This window comes from Haematobia irritans, chromosome 3, assembly GCF_050003625.1.
Source record: "Haematobia irritans isolate KBUSLIRL chromosome 3, ASM5000362v1, whole genome shotgun sequence".
Taxonomy (NCBI): domain Eukaryota; kingdom Metazoa; phylum Arthropoda; class Insecta; order Diptera; family Muscidae; genus Haematobia; species Haematobia irritans.
The window spans coordinates 200,690,326-200,700,577 of record NC_134399.1 but is presented as its reverse complement, the minus strand read 5'-3'; the positions used below and the strand labels follow the sequence as shown (position 1 = coordinate 200,700,577).

Below are 10,252 nucleotides of genomic sequence, written 5' to 3'. Positions count from 1 at the left end.
AGAATAGAACCCTTGAGTTGAGTTTGGAAGAAATCGGTTCAGGTGTAGATATAGCTACCATATATATCTTTCGCCCGATATGGACTTATATGGCTCCAGAAGCCAAAGTTTGCGTTGGTTTGCTTGAAATTTTGCACAAACATAACAGTTGGTAGTGTAGTCAGTCACGTATGCGAAATTTGATTGAATTTTAAATATGTTTGCAACACCCAGAAGGAGTTGAGATAGACACATGGTGTCTTTGGCAATAATACTCAGGGTGGGTCCCTGAGTCGATCTAGCCATGTCCGTCTGTACACAGAAAAAAAATTTCCGTAGTTAAACTAACGCCAAATTTAACTTATTTTTATGGGGAAAAAATTATTTGCTAGAAGTTAAATTTTATTATTTTTTCTGAAATTTTTCCACAACTTAATGAAATTTTACTTTTTTTAAGTATGCCTCAAAAATTGTATAAACTAAATGTGGGTATAAAGGTTCAATGACCGTACACATAAGCTCAATATGAACCAAAGCAAAAGAAGATTTTCGTACGATTCGTAAAAATAGTAAGAATGAACTACTGTATGGTTAAAATGGGCATGATTTGGCACTAATGATTTTCTTCTTTACTTTTAGTTAATTTTTATACCCTGAGCCACACTGTGGAACAGGGTATTATAAGTTAGTGCATATGTTTGCAACACCCAGAAGGAAACGAGATAGAACCATGGTGTCTTTGGCAATAATGCTCAGGGTGGGTCCCTGAGTCGATCTAGCCATGTCCGTCTGTCAGTCTGTTTTGTGAACAAAGTCTAGGTCGCAGTTTCAGTCCAATCGACTTCAAATTTGGCACAAGTATGTGTTTTGGGTCAGAATAGAACAGAAAATTTAGCAAAATTTTATTTCTTAGGAAATTTCGAAAAAATGTTAATTCTATCGAAAATTTTGTCAAAATGTTATTTCTATCGAAAATTTAGCAAAAATTTTATTTCAATAGAAAATTTTTGTCAAAATTTTATTTGTATAGAAAATTTTGTCAAAATTTTATTTCTATAGAAAATTTAGTCAAAATTTTATTTCTTTAAAAAATTTTGTCTAAATTTTATTTTGATCGAAAATGTTGTCAAAATTTTATTTCTATCGAAAATGTTATCAACATTTTATTTCTCTTGAAAATTTTGTGAAAATTATATTTCTATCGAAAATGTTGTCAAAATTTTATTTGTATAGAAAATTTTGTCACAATTGTATTTCTTTCAAAAATTTTGTCAAAATTTTATTTTTATCGAAAATGCTGTCAAAATTTTATTTCTATCGAAAATGTTATCAACATTTTATTTCTCTTGAAAATTTTGTGAAAATTTTATTTCTCTTGAAAATTTTGTGAACATTTTATTTCTATCGAAAATTTTGTTAAAATTTTATTTCTATAGAATTTTTTTTTTTCAAAATTGTATTTCTATAGAAAATTAATAATTAATTAATTAATAATTTTTTGTAGAAAATTTTGTCGAAATTTTCTTTCTATAAAGAAATTAGTCAACATTATTGTTTTTCTTTTTTTTGTATAGAAAATTTCGCAAAATTTTATTTCTTTGTTAATTTTGAACAAAATTTTATTTCTATAGAAAATTTTGTCAAAATTTTATTTGTATAGAAAATTGTGCAAAATTTTATTCCTATAGAAAATTTTGTCAAAATTTTATTTCTATCGAAAATTTTTTCAAAATTTTATTTCTATAGAAAATGTCAAAATTTTATTTCTATCGAAAATTTTGTCAATATTTTATTTCTATTGAAAATTTTGTCAACATCTTATTTCTTTCGAAAATTTTGTCAAAATTTTATTTCTATAGAAAATTTTGTCAAAATTGTATTTCTATAGAAAATTTAATTAAAATTTAATATCTGTAGAAAATTTTGTCAAAATTTTATTTCTATAAAGAATTTAGTCAACATTGTACAGAAAATTTTGCAAAATTTTATTTCTATAGGAAATTTTGAAAAAATTTTATTTCTATCAAAAATTTTGTCAAAATGATATTTCTATAGAAAATTTAGCCAAAATTTTATTTAAATAAAAAATTTTGTCAAAATTGTATTAGTACAGAAATTTTTGTCAAAATTTTATTTGTATATTATCAACATTTTATTTCTCTTGAAAATTTTTTGAAAATTATATTTCTATCGAAAATGTTGTCAAAATTTTATTTGTATAGAAAATTTTGTCACAATTGTATTTCTTTAAAAAAATTTTGTCTAAAGTTTATTTTTATCAAAAATGCTGTCAAAATTTTATATCTATCGAAAATGTTATCAACATTTTATTTCTCTTGAAAATTTTGTGAACATTTTATTTCTATCGAAAATTTTGTTAAAATTTTATTTCTATCGAAAATTTTGTTAAAATTTTATTTCTATAGAATTTTTTTTTCAAAATTGTATTTCTATAGAAAATTAATAATTAATTAATTAATAAAAATTTTTTGTAGAAAATTTTGTCAAAATTTTCTTTCTATAAAGAATTTAGTCAACATTATTGTTTTTCTTTTTTTTGTATAGAAAATTTCGCAAAATTTTATTTCTTTAGTAAATTTTGAAAAAATTTTATTTCTATAGAAAATTTTGTCAAAATTTTATTTGTATAGAAAATTTTGCAAAATTTTATTCCTATAGAAAATTTTGTCAAAATTTTATTTCTATAGAAAATTTTGTCAAAATTGTATTTCTATAGAAAATTTTGTCAAAATTTTATTTCTATCGAAAATTTTGTCAATATTTTATTTCTATTGAAAATTTTGTCAACATGTTATTTCTATCGAAAATTTGGTCAAAATTTTATTTCTATAGAAAATTTTGTCAAAATTGTATTTCTATAGAAAATTTAATTAAAATTTAATATCTGTAGAAAATTTTGTCAAAATTTTATTTCTATAAAGTATTTAGTCAACATTTTTTTTGTACAGAAAATTTTGCAAAATTTTATTTCTATAGGAAATTTTGAAAAAATTTTCTTTCTATCGAAAATTTTGGCAAAATGTTATTTCTATCGAAAATTTTGTCAAAATTTTATTTCTATAGAAAATTTTGTCAAAATTTTATTTAAATAAAAAATTTTGTCAAAATTTTATTAGTACAGAAATTTTTGTCAAAATTTTATTTGTATAGAAAATTTAGTCAAAATTGTATTTCTTTCAAAAATGTTGTCTACATTTTATTTTTTATCGAAAATGTTGTAAAAATTTTATTTCTATCGAAAATGTTATCAACATTTTATTTCTCTTGAAAATTTTGTGAAAATTTTATTTCTATAGAAAATAGTCAACATATTTTTTTTTTTTTTTTGTATAGAAAATTTCGCAAAATTTTATTTCTTTACTAAATTTTGTCAAAATTTTATTTCTATAGAAAATTTAGTCAAAATTTTATTTCTATAGAAAATTTTGTCAAAATTTTTTTGTTGTTTTTTTATTGCAGCTTAAAACCATACATTGACTAAACTACAAGTGTAGCTTAACCAACAGAGGAAAAGAATGTTTGTCAAATCTATTGGGGCAAAGCCCTATAGACTGCAAGATGGTTGGATGGTCGCACGTTTCGGAATTACCACATTCCTCATCAGCATCCTCTACTTGCAGCAAAACTATCAACCAATTATCAGAATAAATTCAGGCAGTTTATTAAACCCAACAAAAACCACACTTGAACCCTCCGAAAAAACGGTTTTACATTGATAGCCGGCTTATGCCGAAATAAATTCGAAACAAACATATCTCTTTTCCTATGCCACTGTCAAATCATCGATTTGAATTCAATTGGCTGGGTTTATTTTGAGCGTGCCTCCTCTTCTTTTTCCATTCGTTTTGTTTTGTTATTGTTGGTTTTGTTCTTTAAGCATAAACTGCCTGAATTTATTCTGATAATTGGTTGATAGTTTTGCTGCAAGTAGAGGATGCTGATGAGGAATGTGGTAATTCCGCAACGTGCGTCCATCCAACCATCTTGCAGTCTATAGGGCTTTGCCCAAATAAATTTGACAAACATTCTTTTCCTCTGTTGGTTAAGCTACACTTGTAGTTTAGTCAATGTATGGTTTTAAGCTGCAATAAAAAACAACAACAATGCTTAAAGAACAAAACCAACAATAACAAAACAAAACGAATGGAAATTTTTTTTTTGTATAGAAAATTTTATCAAAATTTTATTTGTATAGTAAATTTTGTCAAAATTTTTTTTTGTATAGAAAATTTTGTCAAAATGTTATTTCTATAGAAAATTTTGTCAAAATTTTATTTCTATAGAAAATTTAGTCAAAATTTTATTTCCATAAGAAATTTTGTAAAAAATTTTATTTGTATAGAAAATGTTGTCAAAATTTTATTTCTATCGAAAATATTATCAAAATTTTATTTCTATTGAAAATTTTGTGAAAATTTTATTTCTATCGAAAATTTTGTGAAAATTTTATTTCTATGGAAAATTTTGTCAAAATTTTATTTCTATAGAAAATTTAATCAAAATTTAATTTCTGTAAAAAATTTTGTCAAAATTTTATTTCTATTGAAAATTTTGTTGAAATTGTATTTCTATGCAGAAGACAATATTGAGTATAAAACATCCACCCTTACTCTCCTACACCGTTCCACACTTGTTTAGAGTCATATATGAATACGAACAACATTGTAATATGTGTCAATTTTTTTTTCCTTTTCAGATTTCCATTTCAATTAAATTAATATCAGCATTTATTGCCACAAGTTTAAATTACACAACGTAGAAACCTGAATGTATTTTAATTGAGGTAAGCTAAATATGTTAAATATATGCGTAAAAAAATTAATAAATATTTAGTGGGAAAAAACTACAGAGTTTTAAAAGTGAAATAAAATAATGTAATTAAAAATACAATACAATTACAAGAAAAACATAAAAAAAATCAAATAAAAAAAATACTGATTAAATAGAAATGTGCTTAGGCTGGGGATAAAAAACCGTGAGCCTTAAAAAAACTTTTTAAGCTGATTAAAGTTAATAACTAAATTCAAAAGGCGACAAAAAGTAATACATACGTTTATTTTATTTAACCAATATGCTTGAATTTTATGCAAATTAAAATTTAATTAAAATCTCCAATTAATGAATATTGCAGTATATTTTTTTTTTATTTAATAGTAATAATGGCTTCAATTAAAATTTAATTTCTTATAAAAATAAGTTTACTCAAACCAAGCCTTTTTAATCCATAATCTCTTAAGTAATATGCAATTTATGCAATTACAAATGGTAAAGGGGTAATTTTAGTTGTTTTTTTGTATTGCTGTTCATGTCAATGTGTCTTTCTCTAAAATCATCTATTCTCAAATTTTGTAATCATAACAAAATTTATTGGAGTGGAAAATCTTATGCTGCTGTATCTGAAACAATATTTTCTTTTGTCTCTTCAGTTCTTTGTGACTACACATACGTTTATCGAGATAATCGTGAGACTTAGAAAGACTTGACAAGCTAAAGAGTTTTTTTTAAACTTTAAGACTCAAAACAACCGTATTTCCACTTTGATACAAACAATTTTTCTTCAATATATCGTACATACAATGGCAAGACGAAATTGAAAAGAGAACATCTGAACAAGGCCAAAGTTGTAGTTTTCACTTCGTCCATGATAAATGTAAACTAAACAGAAAACAAGTCTGTTGTTAAACCAACAATAAAACTCAGTTATTTTAATTGCAAAAAATATTTTGTTTTATTTGTTTTTCTTTGTCAAAATTTTATTTTTAAATAAATATTTTGCCAACATTTAATTTCTATTGACAATTTTGTCAAAATTTTATTTATTAGGAAATTTTGTCAAAATTTTATTTCTGTAGAAAAATTTGCGAACATTTTATTTCTATAGAAAATTTTGCCAAAATTTTATTTCTATAGCACATTATGTCAAAATATTATTTCTATCGAATATTTTGTCAAAATTTTATTTCTATAGAAAATTTTGTCAAAATTTTATTTCTATGGAAAATTTTGTCAAAATTTTATTTCTATAAAAAAATTTGCGAACATTTTATTTCTATAGAAAATTTTGCCAAAATTTTATTTCTATAGAAAATTATGTCAAAATTTTATTTCTATAGAAAATTTTGTTAAAATTTTATTTCTAAAGAAAGTTTTGTCAAAATTTTATTTCTAAAGAAAGTTGTGTTAAAATTTTATTTCTATAGAAAAGTTTGTCAACATTTTATTTCTATCGAAAATGTTATTAAAATTTTAATTCTAAATTTTATTTCTATAGAAAATTATGTCAAAATTTTATTTCTATAGAAAATTTTGTTAAAATTTTATTTCTAAAGAAAGTTTTGTCAAAATTTTATTTCTAAAGAAAGTTGTGTTAAAATTTTATTTCTATAGAAAAGTTTGTCAACATTTTATTTCTATCGAAAATGTTATTAAAATTTTAATTCTATCGAAAATTGTGTCACAATTTTATTTCTACAGAAAACTTTGCCAACATTTTTTTTTCTATAAAAAATTTTGTTAAATTTTATTTCTAAAGAAAGTTTTGTTAAAATTTTATTTCTATAGAATATTTTATAAAAATTTAGTTCTATCGAAAATTTTGTCAAAATTTTATTTCTATAGAATATTTTATCAAAATTTATTTCTAAAGAAAATTTTGTCAACATTTTGTTTCTATAGAAAATTTTGTCAACATTTTATTTCTATAGAAAATTTTGTCAACATTTTATTTCTATAGAAAATTTTGTCAAAATTTTATTTCTATAGAAAACTTTGCGAATATTTTATTTCTATAGAAAAATTTGTAAATATTATATTTCTATAGAAAAATTTGTAAACATTTTATTTCTATCGAAAATGTAATTAAAATTTTATTTCTATCGAAAATTTTGTCAAAATTTTATTTCTATAGAAAACTTTGCCAACAATTTATTTTTATAAAAAATTTTGTCAAAATTTTATTTCTATAGAAAATTTTGTAAAATTTTATTTCTATAGAAAATTTTGTCAAAATTTTATGTCTATACAAAATTTTGTCAAAATTTTATTTCTATAGAAAACTTTGCCAACATTTTATTTTTATAAAAAATTTTGTAAAAATTATATTTCTATAGAAAATTTTGTCAAAATTTTATTTCTATAGAAAATTTTGTCAAAATTTTATGTCTATAGAAAATTTTGTCAAAATTTTATTTCTATCCAACATTTTTTTTTTCTATACATAATTTCGTCAGCATTGTATTTCTATGGAAAATTTTGACAAAATTTTATTTCTATAGAAAATTTTGTGAAAATTTTATTTCTTTAGAAAATTTTGTCAAAATTTTATTTCTAAGAAAGTTTTGTCAATTTTTTTTTTATAGAAAATTTTATTTCTATGGTAAATTTTGTCAACATTTTATTTCTTCCGTGTTTTGTTTTTTATTGTTGGTTGTACTTCAATCATCTTTGTTGTTTTGATCTCAGCTTTAAAACCATTGTTTTGACAAAACTACATGAGTAGCTTAGCCAACAGAGGAAAAGAATGTTTGTCAAATTTATTTGGGCAAAGCACTATAGACTGCAAGATGGTTGGATGGAATCATGTTTCGGAATTACCAAATTTGACAAAAATTCTTTTCCTCTGTTGGTTAAGCTACTCATGTAGTTTTGTCAAAACAATGGTTTTAAAGCTGAGATCAAAACAACAAAGATGATTGAAGTACAACCAACAATAAAAAACAAAAACGAATTAAGTAAGGAGAAGCACGCTCAAACTAAACCCAGCCAACTGAACTCAAATCGATGATTTGACAGTGTCAAAAAAGGGAGATGTTTGTACAAAGATTTATTTAAGCAAAGACCAACTATCATAAACCATTTTTCGGAGGTACGAGTGTGGTTCACTTTGGGTTTAGTGAACTACCTGAATTTATTCTGATAATTGGTTGATAGTTTTGCTGCAAGTAGAGGACGCTGATGAAGAATGTAATTCCGAAACGTGCCTCCATCCAAACTTCTTGCAGTCTATAGGGCTTTTCCCAAATAAATTTGACAAACATTATTTTCCTCTGTTGGTTAAGCTACGCTTGTAGTTTAGTCAACTCAATTGTTTTATAGCTGAGATCAAAACAACAAATAAAATTTTATTTGTATAGAAAACTTTGTCAAAATTTTATTTCTATAGAAAATTTTGTCAAAATTTTATTTTTAAACAAAATATTGTCAATACTTTGTTTCTATGGAAAATTTTGTCAACATTTTACTTTTTCAAAAATTTTGTCAAAATTTTATTTCCATAGAAAATTTTGTCAAAATTTTATTTTTATAGACAATTTTGTCAAAATTTTATTTCTATAGGAAATTTTGTCAAAATTTTTATTCTATCGAAAATGTTGGCAACATTTTATTTCTATAAAAAATTTTCTCAAAATTTTATTTCTTTAAAAAATCTCTAAATTTTATTTCTACAAAAGATTATTTCTATAGAAATGTCTGTAGAAAATGTTGTCAAAATTTTATTTCTATTGAAAATTTTGTCAAAATTTTATATCTATTGAAAATTTTGTCAAAATTTTATTTCTGTGGAATTTTTTGTCAAAATTTTATTTCTATAGAAAATTTTGTCAAAATTTTATTTGAATAGACAATTTTTTTTCAAAATTTTATTTCTATAGAAAATTTTGTCAAAATTTTATTTCTATCGAAAATTTTGTCAAAATTTTCATTCTATCGAAAATGTTGGCAACATTTTATTTCTATAAAAAATTTTCTCAAAATTTTATTTCTTTAAAAAATCTCTAAATTTTATTTCTACAAAAGATTATTTCTATAGAAATTTCCATTTCTGTAGAAAATGTTGTCAAAATTTTATTTCTATTGAAAATTTTGTCAAAATTTTATATCTATTGAAAATTTTGTCAAAATTTTATTTCTGTGGAATTTTTTGTCAAAAATTTATTTCCATAGAAAATTTTGTCAAAATTTTATTTCTATAGAAAATTTTGTCAAAATTTTATTTCTATAGAAAATTTTGTCAAAATTTTATTTCTATAGAAAATTTTGTCAAAATTTCATTTCTATCGAAAATTTTGTCAAAATTTTATTTCTATCGAAAAGTTTGTCAAAATTTTATTTCTATCGAAAATTTTGTCAAAATTTTATTTCTATAGAAAATTTTGTCAAAATATTATTTCTATAGAAAATTTTGTCACAATTTTATTTCTGTAGAAAAAAAATTTTCTGTAGAAAAAAAATTTTCTATAGAAATAAAATTTTGACAAAATTTTCTATGGAAATAAATTTTTTGTCAAAAATTTATTTCCATAGAAAATTTTGTCAAAATTTTATTTCTATAGAAAATTTTGTCAAAATTTTATTTCTATAGAAAATTTTGTCAAAATTTCATTTCTATCGAAAATTTTGTCAAAATTTTATTTCTATCGAAAATTTTGTCAAAATTTTATTTCTATCGAAAATTTTGTCAAAATTTTATTTCTATAGAAAATTTTGTCAAAATATTATTTCTATAGAAAATTTTGTCACAATTTTATTTCTGTAGAAAATTTTGTCACAATTTTATTTCTGTAGAAAATTTTGTCACAATTTGGTTTCTGTAGACAATTTCGTCAAAATTTTATTTCTATAGAAAATTTTGTCAAAATTTGATTTTTATACAAATTTGGTCAAAATTTTATTTCTAGAGAAAAATTTTGTCAACATTTTATTTCTAGAGAAAATTTTGTCAAAATTTTATTTCTATACAAAATTTTGTCAACCTTTTATTTCTATACAAAATTTTGTCAACATTTTATTTCTAGAGAAAATGTTATTTTTATTTTATTTCTATGGAAAATTTTGTCAAAATTTTATTTCTATACAAAATTTTGCCAACATTTTATTTCTAGAGAATATGTTATTTCTATTTTATTTCTATCGAAAATTGTATCAAAATTTTATTTCTGTGGAAAATTTTTTCAAAATTTTATTTTGATAGAAAATATTGTCAAAATTTTATTTCCATACAAAATTTTGTCAACATTTTATTTCTATACAAAATTTTGTCAACATTTTATTTCTAGAGAATATGTTATTTCTAGTTTATTTCTATTGAAAATTTTGCCAAAATTTTTTTCCATAGAAATTTTTTTTGTTTGTTTTTATAGAAAATTTTGTAAAAATTTTATTTCTATAGAAAATTTTGTCAAAATTTTATTTCTACAGAAAGTTTTGTCAAGATTTTATTTCTATCGGAAATTTTGTCAAAATTTTATTTCTT

The 10,252-nt window shown here is 21.8% G+C and overlaps 1 protein-coding gene across 1 annotated transcript in view; it reads left to right on the top strand.

Moving 5' to 3' along the window:
• The first annotated feature begins 4,689 nt into the window (after nt 1–4,689).
• nAChRalpha7 (nicotinic Acetylcholine Receptor alpha7) overlaps nt 4,690–10,252 on the top strand; it is a 961,296-nt gene continuing 955,733 nt past the window's right edge. Inside the window, exon 1 of the mRNA XM_075302219.1 lies at nt 4,690–4,783. The gene's annotated coding sequence lies outside the window, so the exon portion shown is untranslated. The remainder of the gene's footprint in view (nt 4,784–10,252) is intronic.